Source organism: Ranitomeya variabilis, chromosome 5 (assembly GCF_051348905.1).
Source record: "Ranitomeya variabilis isolate aRanVar5 chromosome 5, aRanVar5.hap1, whole genome shotgun sequence".
Lineage (NCBI taxonomy): Eukaryota > Metazoa > Chordata > Amphibia > Anura > Dendrobatidae > Ranitomeya > Ranitomeya variabilis.
In genome coordinates, this window is record NC_135236.1 from 621,005,193 (window position 1) to 621,024,101 (window position 18,909).

Below are 18,909 nucleotides of genomic sequence, written 5' to 3' on the forward strand. Positions count from 1 at the left end.
GTGGAGGAGGAGGAGGTTGGAGGAGGTAGGAGGGATTGCCACACACACAGCAGGGGAACAGCTGACGTTACTGAACCCCAATAACAGAGGAGGGACTGTTGACTGTGCGTACAGCACTTCTGGACGGCAACTGGCGGTGTTGGAGCCCAGGGACAGGTGGAGGAGGAGGAGGTTGGAGGAGGTAGGAGGGATTGCCACACACACAGCAGGGGAACAGCTGACGTTACTGAACCCCAATAACAGAGGAGGGACTGTTGACTGTGCGTACAGCACTTCTGGACGGCAACTGGCGGTGTTGGAGCCCAGGGACAGGTGGAGGAGGAGGAGGTTGGAGGAGGTAGGAGGGATTGCCACACACACAGCAGGGGAACAGCTGACGTTACTGAACCCCAATAACAGAGGAGGGACTGTTGACTGTGCGTACAGCACTTCTGGACGGCAACTGGCGGTGTTGGAGCCCAGGGACAGGTGGAGGAGGAGGAGGTTGGAGGAGGTAGGAGGAGGTAGGAGGGATTGCCACACACACAGCAGGGGAACAGCTGACATTACTGAACCCCAATAACAGAGGAGGGACTGTTGACTGTGCGTACAGCACTTCTGGACGGCAACTGGCGGTGTTGGAGCCCAGGGACAGGTGGAGGAGGAGGAGGTTGGAGGAGGTAGGAGGGATTGCCACACACACAGCAGGGGAACAGCTGACGTTACTGAACCCCAATAACAGAGGAGGGACTGTTGACTGTGCGTACAGCACTTCTGGACGGCAACTGGCGGTGTTGGAGCCCAGGGACAGGTGGAGGAGGAGGAGGTTGGAGGAGGTAGGAGGGATTGCCACACACACAGCAGGGGAACAGCTGACGTTACTGAACCCCAATAACAGAGGAGGGACTGTTGACTGTGCGTACAGCACTTCTGGACGGCAACTGGCGGTGTTGGAGCCCAGGGACAGGTGGAGGAGGAGGAGGTTGGAGGAGGTAGGAGGAGGTAGGAGGGATTGCCACACACACAGCAGGGGAACAGCTGACGTTACTGAACCCCAATAACAGAGGAGGGACTGTTGACTGTGCGTACAGCACTTCTGGACGGCAACTGGCGGTGTTGGAGCCCAGGGACAGGTGGAGGAGGAGGAGGTTGGAGGAGGTAGGAGGGATTGCCACACACACAGCAGGGGAACAGCTGACGTTACTGAACCCCAATAACAGAGGAGGGACTGTTGACTGTGCGTACAGCACTTCTGGACGGCAACTGGCGGTGTTGGAGCCCAGGGACAGGTGGAGGAGGAGGAGGTTGGAGGAGGTTGGAGGAGGTAGGAGGGATTGCCACACACACAGCAGGGGAACAGCTGACGTTACTGAACCCCAATAACAGAGGAGGGACTGTTGACTGTGCGTACAGCACTTCTGGACGGCAACTGGCGGTGTTGGAGCCCAGGGACAGGTGGAGGAGGAGGAGGTTGGAGGAGGTAGGAGGAGGTAGGAGGGATTGCCACACACACAGCAGGGGAACAGCTGACGTTACTGAACCCCAATAACAGAGGAGGGACTGTTGACTGTGCGTACAGCACTTCTGGACGGCAACTGGCGGTGTTGGAGCCCAGGGACAGGTGGAGGAGGAGGAGGTTGGAGGAGGTAGGAGGGATTGCCACACACACAGCAGGGGAACAGCTGACGTTACTGAACCCCAATAACAGAGGAGGGACTGTTGACTGTGCGTACAGCACTTCTGGACGGCAACTGGCGGTGTTGGAGCCCAGGGACAGGTGGAGGAGGAGGAGGTTGGAGGAGGTAGGAGGAGGTAGGAGGGATTGCCACACACACAGCAGGGGAACAGCTGACGTTACTGAACCCCAATAACAGAGGAGGGACTGTTGACTGTGCGTACAGCACTTCTGGACGGCAACTGGCGGTGTTGGAGCCCAGGGACAGGTGGAGGAGGAGGAGGTTGGAGGAGGTAGGAGGGATTGCCACACACACAGCAGGGGAACAGCTGACGTTACTGAACCCCAATAACAGAGGAGGGACTGTTGACTGTGCGTACAGCACTTCTGGACGGCAACTGGCGGTGTTGGAGCCCAGGGACAGGTGGAGGAGGAGGAGGTTGGAGGAGGTAGGAGGAGGTAGGAGGGATTGCCACACACACAGCAGGGGAACAGCTGACGTTACTGAACCCCAATAACAGAGGAGGGACTGTTGACTGTGCGTACAGCACTTCTGGACGGCAACTGGCGGTGTTGGAGCCCAGGGACAGGTGGAGGAGGAGGAGGTTGGAGGAGGTAGGAGGGATTGCCACACACACAGCAGGGGAACAGCTGACGTTACTGAACCCCAATAACAGAGGAGGGACTGTTGACTGTGCGTACAGCACTTCTGGACGGCAACTGGCGGTGTTGGAGCCCAGGGACAGGTGGAGGAGGAGGAGGTTGGAGGAGGTAGGAGGAGGTAGGAGGGATTGCCACACACACAGCAGGGGAACAGCTGACATTACTGAACCCCAATAACAGAGGAGGGACTGTTGACTGTGCGTACAGCACTTCTGGACGGCAACTGGCGGTGTTGGAGCCCAGGGACAGGTGGAGGAGGAGGAGGTTGGAGGAGGTAGGAGGGATTGCCACACACACAGCAGGGGAACAGCTGACGTTACTGAACCCCAATAACAGAGGAGGGACTGTTGACTGTGCGTACAGCACTTCTGGACGGCAACTGGCGGTGTTGGAGCCCAGGGACAGGTGGAGGAGGAGGAGGTTGGAGGAGGTAGGAGGAGGTAGGAGGGATTGCCACACACACAGCAGGGGAACAGCTGACGTTACTGAACCCCAATAACAGAGGAGGGACTGTTGACTGTGCGTACAGCACTTCTGGACGGCAACTGGCGGTGTTGGAGCCCAGGGACAGGTGGAGGAGGAGGAGGTTGGAGGAGGTAGGAGGGATTGCCACACACACAGCAGGGGAACAGCTGACGTTACTGAACCCCAATAACAGAGGAGGGACTGTTGACTGTGCGTACAGCACTTCTGGACGGCAACTGGCGGTGTTGGAGCCCAGGGACAGGTGGAGGAGGAGGAGGTTGGAGGAGGTAGGAGGAGGTAGGAGGGATTGCCACACACACAGCAGGGGAACAGCTGACGTTACTGAACCCCAATAACAGAGGAGGGACTGTTGACTGTGCGTACAGCACTTCTGGACGGCAACTGGCGGTGTTGGAGCCCAGGGGCAGGTGGAAAAGCAGAGGAACACAATGTAGGCCGAAGCCTGAGAAAGTCGAAAGGGAACCTTTAACCCCCCCCCCAAGGCGTTTGTAGCGGAAAGAGCCAGCTTGTGCAGCACAAAAGATGCAAAAGGAAAAGGTGGCTCTTTTCATCATGCTCCTTGCAAACACAGAACTAAACACTTTTAAAATGTGTCCCCTGAAGCCGTGAAACCGTCCCGGAGGTGGGACTTTCCTTCGTAATATGACGCAGCACAGCCATCATTACTACCCCCCCGCCGCCGTGCCCCGGCTCCTCAGCGTTGTTTGATTCCGTCCCGGAGCCTGCGCTGTTATGTTATCCCGTGGCCAGGCACACTTAGCGCTGCCCATCTTCTGACATCATTTGGTGTCAGGCTGGCTGCGCCTGTGCGGCCGCGCTGGCCGAGAGCCCGCCTCGCAGTGTCTTCTGATGTAATCCCACTGGGGGCCTGGGATCCATGGCCATGCGCAGTGCATATCCTCGCCTCTCACTCCCCTCCCTACGGCTTCTTTTTCAGACTGTGCGGTGTCACGGCCGTGGCATGCTATTAGGGACCAGCTGACACCGAACAGTCTGAAGAAGCCATAGGGAGATGAGTGAGAGGTGGAGGTTCAGATATGCACTGCGCATGTCCATAGATCCCAGGCCCCCAGTGGGATTAAATCAGAAGACACTGCGAGGCGGGCTCTCGGCCAGCGTGGCCGCACAGGCGCAGCCAGCCTGACACCAAATGATGCCAGAAGACGGGCAGCGCTAAGTGTGCCTGGCCACGGGATAACATAACAGCGCAGGCTCCGGGACGGAATCAAACAACGCTGAGGAGCCGGGGCGCGGCGCCGGGGGGGTAGGAATGACGGCTGTGCTGCGTCATATTACGAAGGAAAGTCCCACCTCCGGGACGGTTTTACGGTATCAGTGGACACATTTTATAAGTGTTAAGTTTTGCGTGTGCAAGGAGCAAAACCAAAATAGCTACCTTTTTCCTTGTGCAGCATTACTGCTGCACAAGGTGGCTCTTTCAGTAACAAACGCCTTGGGGGGGGGGACAGATTCCCTTACATTTCAGTTGTTGTGTCAGCGTGGCGGTCTCATGACACATTGCCGGCTACACAGCTGGGGATCAGCTGACGTTACTGAAACCCAATAACACTGGGTCGTATGTTTTGACTGTGCAGACGGCACATCTGAGCCTCAACTGGTGGTGTTGGAGCCCAGGAATTTAAGTTCAGGTGGTAGAAAGATGAACACAACAGGAGACCTGGATAACGTATACAGTGACCTAATTATTTAATCAGGAGGAGGAGTGGCAAATTCCTGCGAGATCCAGGCCTTGTTCATTTTCAGGAAAGTAAGCCGGTCAACGTTATCGGAGGATAGTCGCATGCGACGGTCAGTTAGTACACCACCTGCAGCACTAAAGACACGTTCCGATAATACACTGGCCGCAGGGCAAGACAGCACCTCCAATGCATACTGGCTTAGCTCTGGCCATGTATCCAGCTTTGAGACCCAAAACTTGAAAGGGGAAGAGCCGTCTGGGAGTACAGCAAGAGGGCAAGACATGTAGTCTGTCACCATCTGACGGAACCGTTGCCTCCTGCTGACTGGAGCCGTCTGTGATGGTGTAGACTTTTGTGGCGGGCACAGAAAACTGTGCCACAGTTCGGCCATACTGGTCTTGCCTTGGGCAGAGGCACTGCTTCTGCTCCCTCTTTGTGCAGAGCCTCCACCACTGCCTGGACGCACTGAGCTGCTTTGGAATGCACTAGCAGCACTTCTCTCAGTTGGAATGGAGAAGATGATGGAACTGACCAGTGTGTCTTGGTACTCCCGCATTTTTCGCTCCCGGTTCAACGGTGTGATGAGGCTTTCTACGTTGTCCCGGTAGCGAGGATCGAGGAGGGTGAACACCCAATAATCAGACATGTTGAGAATGTGGTCGATGCGGCGGTCGTTTCTCAGGCACTGCAGCATGTAATCCACCATGTGCTGCAGACTGCCAACTGCCCAAGAAACGCTGTCCCCAGCTGGAGGCGTGATCTCTGCCCGCTCGTCATCACCCCACCCTCGCTGTACACACTGAGTACTGGACAATTCGGGAACTCCCTCCTCTGGACGGATGTCTTCCTCCTCCATTGACTCCTCCTCATCCTCCTCACAAACTGTCCCCTGCCTACGCGTTTGTGAGGAACCACGTGGCGCTGACTGTCCAGAAGATGATGGAAGTGGTGAATCCTCATCCTCCACCTCTTCCACAACATCATCCCTTAGCGCTTGCAGTGATTTTTCAAGCAGGCAGATAAGGGGGACAGTCATGCTGACTAGTGCATCATCTGCACTCGCCATCCGCGTGGAATAATCAAAGGGACGCAAAACCTGGCAGACATCCTTCATAGTGGCCCACTCTGTGGTTGTGAAGTCTGTACGGCGCTGACTGCGACTTTTTTGCGCCTGATACAGCTGGTACTCCATTACAGCTTGCTGCTGCTCACACAACCGCTCCAACATATGTAACGTGGAAATCCACCTGGTAGGTAGGTCACATATGATGCGATGTTCCGGCAGGCGGTGTCGGCGCTGCAGAGCCGCAATGCGCGCTTTTGCCGTGCTGGAACGCCGCAAGTGAGCACACTCTAGGCGGACCTTGTGCAGCAGTGCATCAAGATCCGGATAGTCCCTCAAAAAACTCTGCACGACCAAATTGAGCACATGTGCCAGACATGGGATGTGAGTGAGGTTGCCGAGGCCCAGGGCTGCCACCAGATTTCGGCCATTATCACACACTACCATGCCTGGCTGGAGATTCGCTGGCTCAAACCACACATCGCTCTCCTGCTTGATGGCATTCCAGAGCTCCTGCGCTGTGTGGCTACGATTCCCCAAAAAAATTAATTTCAAGACGGCCTGTTGACGTTTGGCCACGGCTGTGCTCATGTCAGTCGTAACAGGTACACGTTCATCACGGGTCCATGTGGAGGTGGACTGTGACGGCTCCTGCAGCGATGATTCTGAGGAACTGGTGTAAGAGGAGGAGTCAATGCGTACAAAATGGATTCCTGCAATCCTTGGAGTGGGCAGGACACGTCCTGCGCCACTCGCACGGTCTGTACCCGGCTCAACGACATTAACCCAATGGGCAGTGAGGGAAAGGTATCGCCCCTGTCCATGTTGACTGGTCCACGCATCGGTGGTGAGGTGGACCTTGCTACTGACGGCGTTCAGTAGCGCGTGTTTTATGTGTCCCTCCACATGCTTGTGCAGGGCAGGGACGGCTTGCCTGCTGAAGTAAAAGCGGCTGGGCACACTGTACTGTGGGACTGCCAATGACATCAAGTCACGGAAGCTGTCAGTCTCCACCAGCCTGAATGACAGCATTTCCAGTGACAGAAGTTTGGCAATGCCTGCAGTCAGAGCCTGTGCTCGTGGGTGGTTTGACGAGAAAGGCCGCCTTTTCTCCCATGCCTGTACTACCGATGGCTGTAGACTGGGCTGGGAGTGTGTGGTTGACTGGGAAAGTGGTGCTGCGGGTGGAATGACAGCGGGTCTCTGGACAACAGGGCCAGAGGTTCTTCCACGGCGATCCTGGGAGGAAGCCGAACCAGCTGCGTGTGAGCTAGAGGAAGAGGCAACACGAGCTGAAGAGGTGGTAGCTGCCGCTGTTGGTTGGCCTAGCTCTTCAGTGTGTTTGTCTAACTCCGCCGGGTGCCTGTTGCGCACATGTTTCCACATGTTGGAGGTATTGAGGTTGGCGACTTTTTGACCTCTTTTGATTTTTTGATGACACACCTTGCATCTGACATAGCAAATGTCATCTGCAACTGTGTCAAAAAAGGACCAGGCACTGCAAGTCTTGGGAGCCCCCCTTTTGACTTTTGGAAGAGACATGCTCCTTACGGGTGCCAAAGCGGAGGCTGCAGGATCCGCAGTCTTCCCCCTCCCTCTCCCTCTTTGGGCCGTACGGGGAATCTCTTCCTCAGAGCTGCTCCCACCACCTTCCTGTCCCTGACGCCAAGATGGGTCAAGGACCTCATCATCTACACTACCCTCTGCCCCCAACTGCTCCTCCTGGGTAGTCTCAGCAGCAGAGCACGCACCAGTAAGTGGCACCTGAGTGTCATCATCAGCTGATGCGGCCTGCGAGGTGGTGACCGGAGCCACTGGCCCACCCGCCTCTTCAGAGGAAGACAGAAAAAGCTGTTGGGCATCACTGCACCCTGCCTCTTCTTCCATTTCTCCAATGCTGCTTGGCTGGCCCCCTGTTTCCAAGCCAAGAGATGATTCAGAGAACAGAAGTAGAGACTGCTCCTGTCCTGGGATCTCTGTCTGCCTGGGCAATTTTGCAGGTGGTGAAGAGACAGATGGCTGCTCTCCAGTGCTCTGTGTCTGAGAGGATGTGGCACTAATGGAAGTTGATGCATTAGCTGCCATCCATCCCACAACGGCTTCAATTTGGTCTTCACGCAGCAGCGGTGTACGGCGCTCGGCGACAAAGCTGCGCATGAACGACTGTTCCCTTGTGAAAGTGGGTGCTGATGACTCACCGGTGCCCGCAGCAGGCACAGAATCCCCACGTCCCCTCCCTGCTCCGCGCCCACGCCCACGCCCACGTGCCTTACTCACTGCCTTCTTCATCTTGGTTGACTGATAAAGATAAGCAGAAAAGTACTAACGGCTTTGTGTGCTTATTCCTGAGCAACTCCTCCTAACAGGTATAAGACACACTAATTTTCTAAAGTGTGGACTAGACTTGAATATGAGCTAATGTGGCCTACACAAATGTAAAGTGGTGTGTAACTGGTGTGTTTGGTGAACTTTATTATTTATTTATTTTTTGGGGGCTGAACTGACAACGGATAGAGCTGCAATCACACGGAGACCGTGCAGAGAGCCGTAAACGGCGCTGCAAGGCCCAAAAACCCTCCTCTACTTTATCCTATGTAGTGTTTTTCCACAAATTAGCTGGAGACGGGTGGAAAGACACTAATAGGATTTTTTAAAATAAATTAGCAGCAGACTACACTACTTTGAAAAAAAAGAAAATTGATTTGGCGGTATGACGCAGTGAAAAACCCTGAGCTGCAGACAACCAGGCTACGGCTGCTCACAGACTACAGGGCGAGCTGCAGTCACACGGAGACCGTGCAGACAGCCGTAAACGGCGCTGCAAGGCCCAAAAACCCTCCTCTACTTTATCCTATGTAGTGTTTTTCCACAAATTAGCTGGAGACGGGTGGAAAGACACTAATAGGAATTTTTGGAAAAAATGTGCAGCAGCCTGCACTACTTCAAAAAAAAAAAAAAAAAGGACAGTATGAGGCAATGAACCACCCTCCCTGAACTGAATACAACCAGCTATGGATGGCCTATGTGGCTGCACTCAGACTAGAGAGTGGGCTGCACTCACACACACACACACAGAGAGACCTTGCAGATCGCTGTGAAAACAGCGCTACAAGGCAAAAGGAAGGTGAATAGTAGGTGAACACAGCGGTTGCTAAATTAGCCTTTGGAAAGCACAAAGAAGCAAATCGCTATCTCTAAACTGTCCCTCAGTCAGCAAACAGCGTCCTGTCACTAACTGAATTCACAGCAGAGTGATCGCAAAATGGCGCCAGCGACTTTTAAACTGCATCATGACATCATTTCAGCAGCCAATCACAGCCTTGCCAGTAGTTTCATGCCCTCCATGCTAAACAGGATGTGCCCACACTTGGAATCTTTCTCATTGGCTGAATTTCTGAATTTTGAATCATTGAACTTCCGATTCCGGTATCCGATACGCGCCAAGTATCGGAATCCCGGTATCGGAATTCCGATACTGCTAGTATCGGCCGATACCCGATACTTGCGGTATCGGAATGCTCAACACTAGTCATGTTGAAAGACCCAGCCACGTTTCATCTTCAATGCCCTTGCTGATGGAAGGAGGTTTGCACTCAAAATCTCACGATACATGGCCCCATTCATTCTTTCATGTACCCGGATCAGTTGTCCTGGCCCCTTTGCAGAGAAACAGCCCCAAAGCATGATGTTTCCACCACCATGCTTTACAGTAGGTATGGTGTTTGATGGATGCAACTCAGTATTCTTTTTCCTCCAAACACGACAAGTTGTGTTTCTACCAAACAGTTCCAGTTTGGTTTCATCAGACCATAGGACATTCTCCCAAAACTCCTCTGGATCATCCAAATGCTCTCTAGCAAACTTCAGACGGGCCCGGACATGTACTGCCTTAAGCAGTGGGACACGTCTAGCACTGCAGGATCTGAGTCCATGGTGGTGTAGTGTGTTACTTATGGTAGGCCTTGTTACAATGGTCCCAGCTCTCTGCAGTTCATTCACTAGGTCCCCCTGCGTGGTTCTGGGATTTTTGCTCACCGTTCTTGTGATCATTCTGACCCCACGGGGTGGGATTTTGCGTGGAGCCCCAAATCGAGGGAGATTATCAGTGGTCTTGAATGTCTTCCATTTTCTAATTATTGCTCCCACTGTTGATTTCTTCACTCCAAGCTGGTTGGCTATTGCAGATTCAGTCTTCCCAGCCTGGTGCAGGGCTACAATTTTGTTTCTGGTGTCCTTTGACAGCTCTTTGGTCTTCACCATAGTGGAGTTTGGAGTCAGACTGTTTGAGGGTGTGCACAGGTGTCTTTTTATACTGATAACAAGTTTAAACAGGTGCTATTACTACAGGTAATGAGTGGAGGAAAGAGGAGACTCTTAAAGAAGAAGTTACAGGTCTGTGAGAGCCAGAAATCTTGATTGTTTGTTTCTGACCAAATACTTATTTTCCACCATAATATGCAAATAAAATGATAAAAAAACAGACAATGTGATTTTCTGGATTTTTTTTTCGCAGTTTGTCTTCCATAGTTGAGGTCTACCTATGATGTAAATTACAGACGCCTCTCATCTTTTTAAGTGGTGGAACTTGCACTATTGCTGACTGACTAAATACTTTTTTGCCCCACTGTATACACCTAAGCATATCCACCAAATCGAGCCATGAAGTCAATATAAATGAATAACCCAAAAAACAAGCACTTCACACCAGGCCAAATAAAACTAACCATAATCTTTATTAAAAACATTAAACAGCAAATATTAAAAGATGGGCAAAAAACCACAAGCACAGGTAAACATGGTGGGCAACCAAGGAAATAGACCCAAATGGAGCATATATACATACATGTAGAAATAATTTAAAGTCTATGAGCACTAAATAGTGCTATGTAACTATGCACCAACAAACACATGATAACATGAGACAATATGTATTATACAAAAATAACATTACAAGTGTATGTGCAGGTAATTATAAGTATAGTTACCAATGGAGTACTCCTAGGGACCCACCACACCCAACGCGCTTTTCGCAATGAAATGTATTTCATACAGAGCTAGATAGCATAAAAGCCGGTAATTCAATTGCCGGCTTTTGCTATCTCCTTCTCAAACCCGACAGCATATGAGACATGGTTTACATACAGTAAACCTTTTCATATCTGTTATATTTTTACATCTTCCTCACTAATAATGTTAGCAGTTTGCGTGTGCAAAATTTGGGAGCTCTAGGTGTTAAAATAAAGGGTTAAATCACGGAAAAAAATGGCGTGAGCAGCCGCACAATTTTCTCTGCCAGAGTGGGAAAGCCAGTGACTGAGGGCAGATATTAATAGCCTAGAGAGGGTCCATGGTTATTGGCCCCTCTGGCTAAAAACATCTGCCCCCAGCCACCTCAGAAAAGGCACATCTGTAAGATACGCCTATTCTTGCACTTAGTCACTCTCTTCCCACTCCCGAGTAACGGTGGGATATGGGGTAATAAGGGGTTATTGTCACCTTGCTAATGCAAGATGACATTAAGCCTGGTTAATAATGGAGAGATGTCAATAAGACACCTATCCATTATTAATCCAATAGTAATAATGGGTTAAAAAAACACACATTATGAATAAAGTATTTTAAAGAAATCAATAAACACATGGGGTTTTAATATCTTTATTGTACACTCAATCCAACTGACGACCCTCGTTCTTCTGAAAAAAAAGGAAAATAAAAAAAACAACAATATCCCATACCTGTCCACCGTACAGTCATGTCCCACGATGTAAATCCAACTGAAGGGGTTAAATAAATTTGCAACCAGGATCCTGCTAATGTAGCCGCCCCTGGCTGTAAAGACTGGGGAGTGGGGAATGAATGGAATGCCGTTTCGTTGACTTGCGGTGCTGCGCCTCCTGGTGGCATAAATTTATATGAACTCTAGTGTGGGAATTCTTCTGAATATTTTCTCACGCTAGAGTTCATATGAGTTTATGCCACCAGGGGGCGCAGCACCGCAAGTCAACGAAGCTGCATTCCATTCATTCCCCAGTTTTTGCAGCCAGGGGCGGCTGCATTAGCAGGCTCCTGGTTGTAACTTTATTTAACCCCTTCAGATTGATGTATATCTTGGGACATGACTGTACGGCGGACAGGTATGGGATATTGCTCTTTTTTTATTTTCCTTTTTTAGGGTCGTCAGTTGGTTTGCACATACAATAAAGATATTAAAACCCCATATGTTTATTTATTTCATTAAAATACTTTATTCATAATGTGTGTGTTTTTTAACCCATTACTACTATTGGATTAATAATGGATAGATGTCTTTTTGACATCTCTCCATTATTAACCAGGCTTAATGTCATCTTACATTAGCAAGGTGACATTAACCCCTTACTACCCCATATCCCACCACTACTCGGGAGTGGGAAGAGAGTGGCTAAGTGCCAGAATAGGTGCATCTTACAGATGTGCCTTTTCTGGGGTGGCTGGGGGCAGATGTTTTTAGCCAGGGGGGCAATAACCATGGTCGCTCACTAGGCTATTAATATCTGCCCTCAGTCACTGACTTTCCCACTCTGGTGGAGAAAATTGCGCGGGAGCCCACGACAGTTGTTTCCGTGATTTAACCCTTTATTGTAACACCTAGAGCTCCCAAATTTTGCACACACACACTACTAACATTATTAGTGATGACTATGTAAAAATATAATGGATATGAAATGGTTTACTGTATGTAAACCATGTCTCATATCCTGTCGGGTTTGATAAGGAGATAGCTAAAGCCAGCAATTGTATTACCGGCTTTTATGCTATCTAGCTCTGTATTAAATAAAAACATATATATATATATATATATATATATATATATATATATATACACACACATATATATATACACTATGTTCCAAATTATTATGCAACTGACATTTTTATTGGATTTTACTAAATGGTTGGTGCAAATGACAGTCAATCTAATAAAAGTAATCACCCGTTAGAGTATACATCAAATTTTATTGAAGAAACCTCCCAATGATAACAGTATAATCTCCAAAATGAATAAAAACTTAAAATGCACTGTTCCAAATTATTAGGCACAGTAGAATTTCTAAACATTTGATGTTTTAAAGATCTGAAAATGCTCATTTGTGGAATTAGCAGCATTAGGAGGTCACATTATCTGAATAAAAAATCTATTTAACTCCAAAACATCCTAACGGGCCAAGTTACATGTTAACATAGGACCCCTTCTTTGATATCACCTTCACAATTCTTGCATCCATTGAACTTGTGAGTTTTTGGAGAGTTTCTGCTTGTATTTCTTCCCTGCCTGAGCTGCTGGTTTGATGTGAATGGCCTCCCACCTGCATAGATCTTTTGCTTGATGATACTCCAAAGGTTCTCTATAGGGTTGAGGTCAGGGGAAGATGGTGGCCACACCATGAGTTTATCTCCCTTTATGCCCATAGCAGCCAATGAGGTATTCTTTGCAGCATGAGATGGTGCATTGTCATGCATGAAGATGATTTTGCTCCTGAAGGCACATTTTTGCTTTTTATACCATGGAGGAAAGTTGTCAGTCAGAAACTCTATACAGTATACTTTGCAGAGGTCATTTTCACACCTTCAGGAACCTTAAAGGACCCTACCAGCTGTTTCTCCATGATTCCGGCCTAAAACATGACTCCTCCAACTCCTTGCTGACGTTGCAGCCTTTTTGGGACATGGTGCCATCCACCAACCATCCACTACTCCATCCATTTTGACCATCCAGGGTTGCTCAATGCTTACCAGTAAACAAGACTGTTTGGAAATTAGTCTTCATGTATGTGTGGGCCCAATGCAACCATTTCTGCTTGTGAACACTGTTTAAGGGTGGCCGAATAGTAGGTTTATGCACCACAGCAAGCCTTTAAAGGAGCCTACACCTTGAGGTTCGAGGGACTCCAGAGGCACCAGCAGCTTCAAATATCTGTTTGCTGCTTTGTAATGGCTTTTTAGCAGCTGCTCTCTTAATCCGATGAACTTGCCTGGCAGAAATCTTCCTCATTATGCCTTTATCAGCATAAACACATCTGTGCTCAGATACAGCCACAAATCTCTTAACAATATGATGATCACGCTTAAGTTTTCGGGAAATTTCTAATGTTTTCATCCCTTCACTAAGGCATTGCACTATTTGATGCTTTTCGGCAGCAGAGAGATCCTTTTTCTTTCCCATGTTACTTGAAAACTGTGACCTGCTTAATAATGTGGAACATCATCTTTAAGTAGTTTTCCTTTAATTAGAATCATCTGGAAAACCAATTATCACATGTGTTTAAGATTGATTTCAGTGATACATTGAGCCCTGAAACACAATACCATCCACAAGTTTATTTGAAAAACAAAACAATTAAATCTTTATGACACTTAAATCCAATTTGCATAATAATTTGGAACACAATGTATATGTCAATGACATATACAGTACTTGTTAGGGCTAGCGGAGCGCACCAAATAATAAGAAAGATAGAGTAAGGTGCGTTCGCAGCCCGGGGTCCACTGTGCAGAGATGGAACCTGCTGCCAAGTAATGACGGACTATATGGCGGTACAATGTGGATACACACACGGGTTAACTTCACCCTGTGTGAAGGAAGTGAACCCTGTTGCGTCACAGGGCCACGGTACCGCACCAAGAGCGCAAGCAAGGAGTCTCAGAACTCAATCCCAAGACACAGGATTTGAGTTTATATAGACCTCTTGCGCTCGACACCGCAACTGGGGTGTCAGAGTGAAAGAAATAATAATAAAGATGCACGAGAGTGAGCGGACGCCACTAACCACCCAGACTTGGGTCAGGAAAGCGCTGTGAAAGCGCACGGTGCCGCACTGGCGGTCATAGCAATCTGACGCTGTATTGTGTGTTGTGAACTCTGTGTTCAGGCTCCCTCTTGTGGTCACTGGTGGTATGGTGTGACTTTTGCTTTGGGCTCCCCCTGGTGGCTTTGTCTGTTATCCTGCTGGTCTCTGGCTATCAGCTGGTTCGTTATCCTCTGGGAGGTTCCTATATAGCTCTGTTTTACTTCCACTTGTTGCCGGCTGTCGATGTAATCAGTGCTACTCAGATTCCTTCTGACTACCTTGCTCCCAGTCCATCCAGCTCAAGCTAAGTTTTGTTTGCTCATTTTTTTATCAGCAGTGTTTTTCATGTTTTCTGTTCCAGCTTGCTAAAATGTAATTCCCTCGCTTGCTGGTTGCTCTAGTGGGCTGAGTTTCTCCCCACACACCGTTAGTTGGTGTGTGGGTTCTTGAAATCTCAGGATGGATATTTTGTAAGGGTTTTTTATTGATCGCATAGACCCCTGCTCTATTTTCTGCTTTCTAGTACTAGTGGGCCTCTTTTGCTTTCTTACTTCACCGTTAATATTTGTTGGGGGCTTCTATATCTTTGGGGATTATTTCTCTGGAGGCAAGCGAGGTCTTTCTTTCTCTTTAGGGGTAGCTAGTTCCTCAGGCTGGCTCGAGACGTCTAGGAATTTTTTAGGCACGTTCACCGGCTACCTCTAGTTGTTTTGGATAGGTTCAGATTTGCGATCAGTCCAGTTACCATCTCCCTAGAGCTCGTCCTTAGTTTATTCACTTGCTGGTCTATTTGTGATCCTCAGCCATTAAGGATCACAACAGTACAGCCGGCCCTCAAAGTGTTAATTGCATGGCAGAAGGAGGAGAAAAGAAGCCTTGAGAAAAAAATTTTTTTTTCTTGTTGTTGCCATGTGTCTAGCTGCTGTGCTAGCTTCTCTCCTCCTCTTAATCTTGGTGTGGCTCTGAGTTCAGCTGCTGACATGGATGTCCAGAGCTTGGCTTCCAGTCTGGATCATCTTGCTGCTAGGGTTCAAAGTATTCAGGATTTTGTTGTTCACAGTCCTATGTCTGAGCCTAGAATACCTATTCCGGAGTTGTTTTCTGGAGATAGATCTAGGTGTCATGATTCCCAATGGCAGGGACATGGGCAAAAAACGGACTAGCTCTAGGAAGATGGTATCTCAGGTAACCGCGATGCTGAACCTAACACGCAAATAAAAATAGCCAGGGGGTGTGCCTACGTTGTATCCCTAGACACCTCGTGCCAGCCGGAGAGCTAACAACCCCTATAAGAGGAATACACAGACCTGGCTTGCCTCCAGGGAAACCCCAAAAGTTATAGTAGCCCCCCACATGTAATAACGGTTAGGTAAGAGGAAAACACAAACGCAGTATGAATATAGATTCAGCAAAGTGAGGCCCTCTGACTAGATAGATGAAAATACAAAAGAGGACTTCGCGGTTACCTCAAAACCCTAAGCAGCCATCCTGAAACTACCTTAACTCCGTTATCAACTCATGACACCGGAGTAGTAATTTCAGATCACTAGAGCTTCCAGCAGCACGAGAAATATAAATGCATGCTGGACAAAACAAACACAAAAAGCCAAAGATTTCAACTTAGCTGAATTGCAGACTTGGAGCAGGTAGCAAGCAACAGAGATGCTCTGGTAACATTGATTGCCGGCACTAGAGTGACTGAGAAGCCAGACTAAATAGGAAACTCCCAATTTCCTGATGAAAACAGGTGCACTGGAAACACAAGACCAAAGTCAACCAGTACCACCAGTAGCCACCAGAGGGAGCCAAAAACAGAATTCACAACAGTACCCCCCCCTTAAGGAGGGGGCACCGAACCCTCATGAGAACCACCAGGGCGATCTGGATGCGCCCTATGAAAGGCGCGAACCAAATCAAAGGCATGAACATCAGAGGCAGTCACCCAAGAATTATCCTCCTGACCGTATCCCTTCCATTTAACCAGATATTGAAGTCTCCGTCTGGAAATACGAGAGTCCAAAATCTTCTCCACAACATACTCCAATTCACCCTCCACCAGCACAGGAGCAGGAGGCTCAACAGAAGGAACAACCGGTACCTCGTACCTCCGCAACAACGACCTATGGAAAACATTATGAATGGTGAAAGATGCTGGAAGGTCCAAACGAAAAGATACAGGATTAAGAATCTCCAAAATCCTATAAGGACCTATGAACCGAGGTTTGAACTTAGGAGAAGAGACCTTCATAGGGACAAAACGAGAAGACAACCACACCAAGTCTCCAACACGGAGATGATGACCCACACGACGATGACGATTAGCAAAGTGCTGAGTCTTCTCCTGAGACAACTTCAAATTGTCCACCACATGACTCCAAATCCGGTGCAGTCTATCCACCACATAATCCACTCCAGGACAATCCGAAGACTCCACCTGACCAGACGAAAAACGAGGGTGAAACCCTGAATTGCAAAAGAAAGGAGAAACCAGAGTAGCAGAACTGGCCCGATTATTGAGAGCAAACTCTGCCAACGGCAAAAAGGCGACCCAATCATCCTGATCAGCAGACACAAAACACCTCAAATACGTCTCCAAGGTCTGATTAGTTCGCTCCGTCTGGCCATTAGTCTGAGGATGGAACGCAGATGAAAAAGACAAATCAATGCCCATCCTGGCACAGAACGCTCGCCAGAACCTAGACACAAATTGAGATCCTCTGTCAGACACGATGTTTTCCGGGATACCATGTAAGCGAACCACATTCTGAAAAAATAAAGGAACCAACTCCGATGAAGAAGGCAATTTGGGCAAGGGTACCAAATGAACCATCTTAGAAAAACGGTCACACACCACCCAAATGACGGACATTTTCTGAGAAACCGGGAGATCCGAGATAAAGTCCATAGAGATGTGCGTCCACGGCCTCTTCGGAATAGGCAAGGACAACAACAATCCACTAGCCCGAGAACAGCAAGGCTTGGCCCGAGCACAAACACCACAAGACTGTACAAAGGTACGCACATCCCGAGACAGGGAAGGCCACCAGAAGGACCTGGCCACCAAATCTCTGGTACCAAAAATTCCAGGGTGGCCCGCCAACACAGAAGAATGAACCTCTGAGATGACTCTACTGGTCCACTCATCTGGAACAAACAATCTCCCAGACGGACAACGATCAGGCCTATCAGTCTGAAACTCCTGCAAAGCACGTCGCAAGTCTGGGGAGACAGCAGACAAAATCACTCCATCCTTAAGGATACCCGTAGGCTCAGAATCACCAGAGGAGTCAGGCTCAAAACTCCTAGAAAGAGCATCTGCCTTCACATTTTTCGAGCCCGGCAAGTATGAAACCACAAAATTAAACCGAGAGAAAAACAATGACCAGCGCGCCTGTCTAGGATTCAGACGCCTGGCGGACTCAAGGTAAATCAGATTCTTGTGATCAGTCAAGACCACCACCTGATGTCTAGCACCCTCAAGCCAATGACACCACTCCTCAAATGCCCACTTCATAGCCAAGAGCTCCCGATTACCGACATCATAATTTCGCTCGGCGGGCGAAAACTTTCGAGAGAAAAATGCACATGGTCTCATCACTGAGCAATCGGGACTTTTCTGCGACAAAACCGCCCCCGCTCCAATCTCGGAAGCATCAACCTCAACCTGAAAAGGGAGCGAAACATCAGGCTGGCGCAACACAGGGGCAGAAGAAAAGCGGCGCTTAAGCTCCCGAAAGGCCTCCACAGCCGCAGAGGACCAATTGGCAACATCAGCACCCTTCTTAGTCAAATCAGTCAGAGGTTTAGCAACACTTGAAAACCCAGTTATAAATCGACGATAGAAATTAGCAAAGCCCAAGAACTTCTGAAGACTCTTCAGGGAAGTAGGCTGCGTCCAATCACAAATAGCCCGAACCTTGACAGGATCCATCTCAACAGAAGAAGGGGAAAAAATATACCCCAAAAAGGAGATCTTCTGAACCCCAAAGATACACTTTGAACCCTTTACAAACAGAGAATTGGACCGCAAAACCTGAAAAACCTTCCTAACCTGTTGAACATGCGACTCCCAGTCATCCGAAAAAATCAAAATATCATCCAAATATACAATCATAAATTTATCCAGATATTTACGGAAAATATCGTGCATAAAGGACTGAAAGACTGAAGGAGCATTAGAAAGACCAAAAGGCATTACCAAATACTCAAAATGGCCCTCGGGCGTATTAAATGCAGTTTTCCACTCATCTCCCTGCTTGATCCGCACCAAATTATACGCACCCCGAAGATCAACCTTAGAGAACCACTTTGCCCCTTTAATACGAGCAAATAAATCAGTCAGTAGTGGCAAAGGATACTGGTATTTGACTGTAATCTTATTCAACAGGCGATAATCAATACAGGGCCTCAGGGAGCCATCTTTTTTACCCACGAAAAAAAAACCTGCTCCTAAAGGGGATGAGGATGGACGGATATGTCCCTTTTCCAAGGACTCCTTAATATACTCTCGCATAG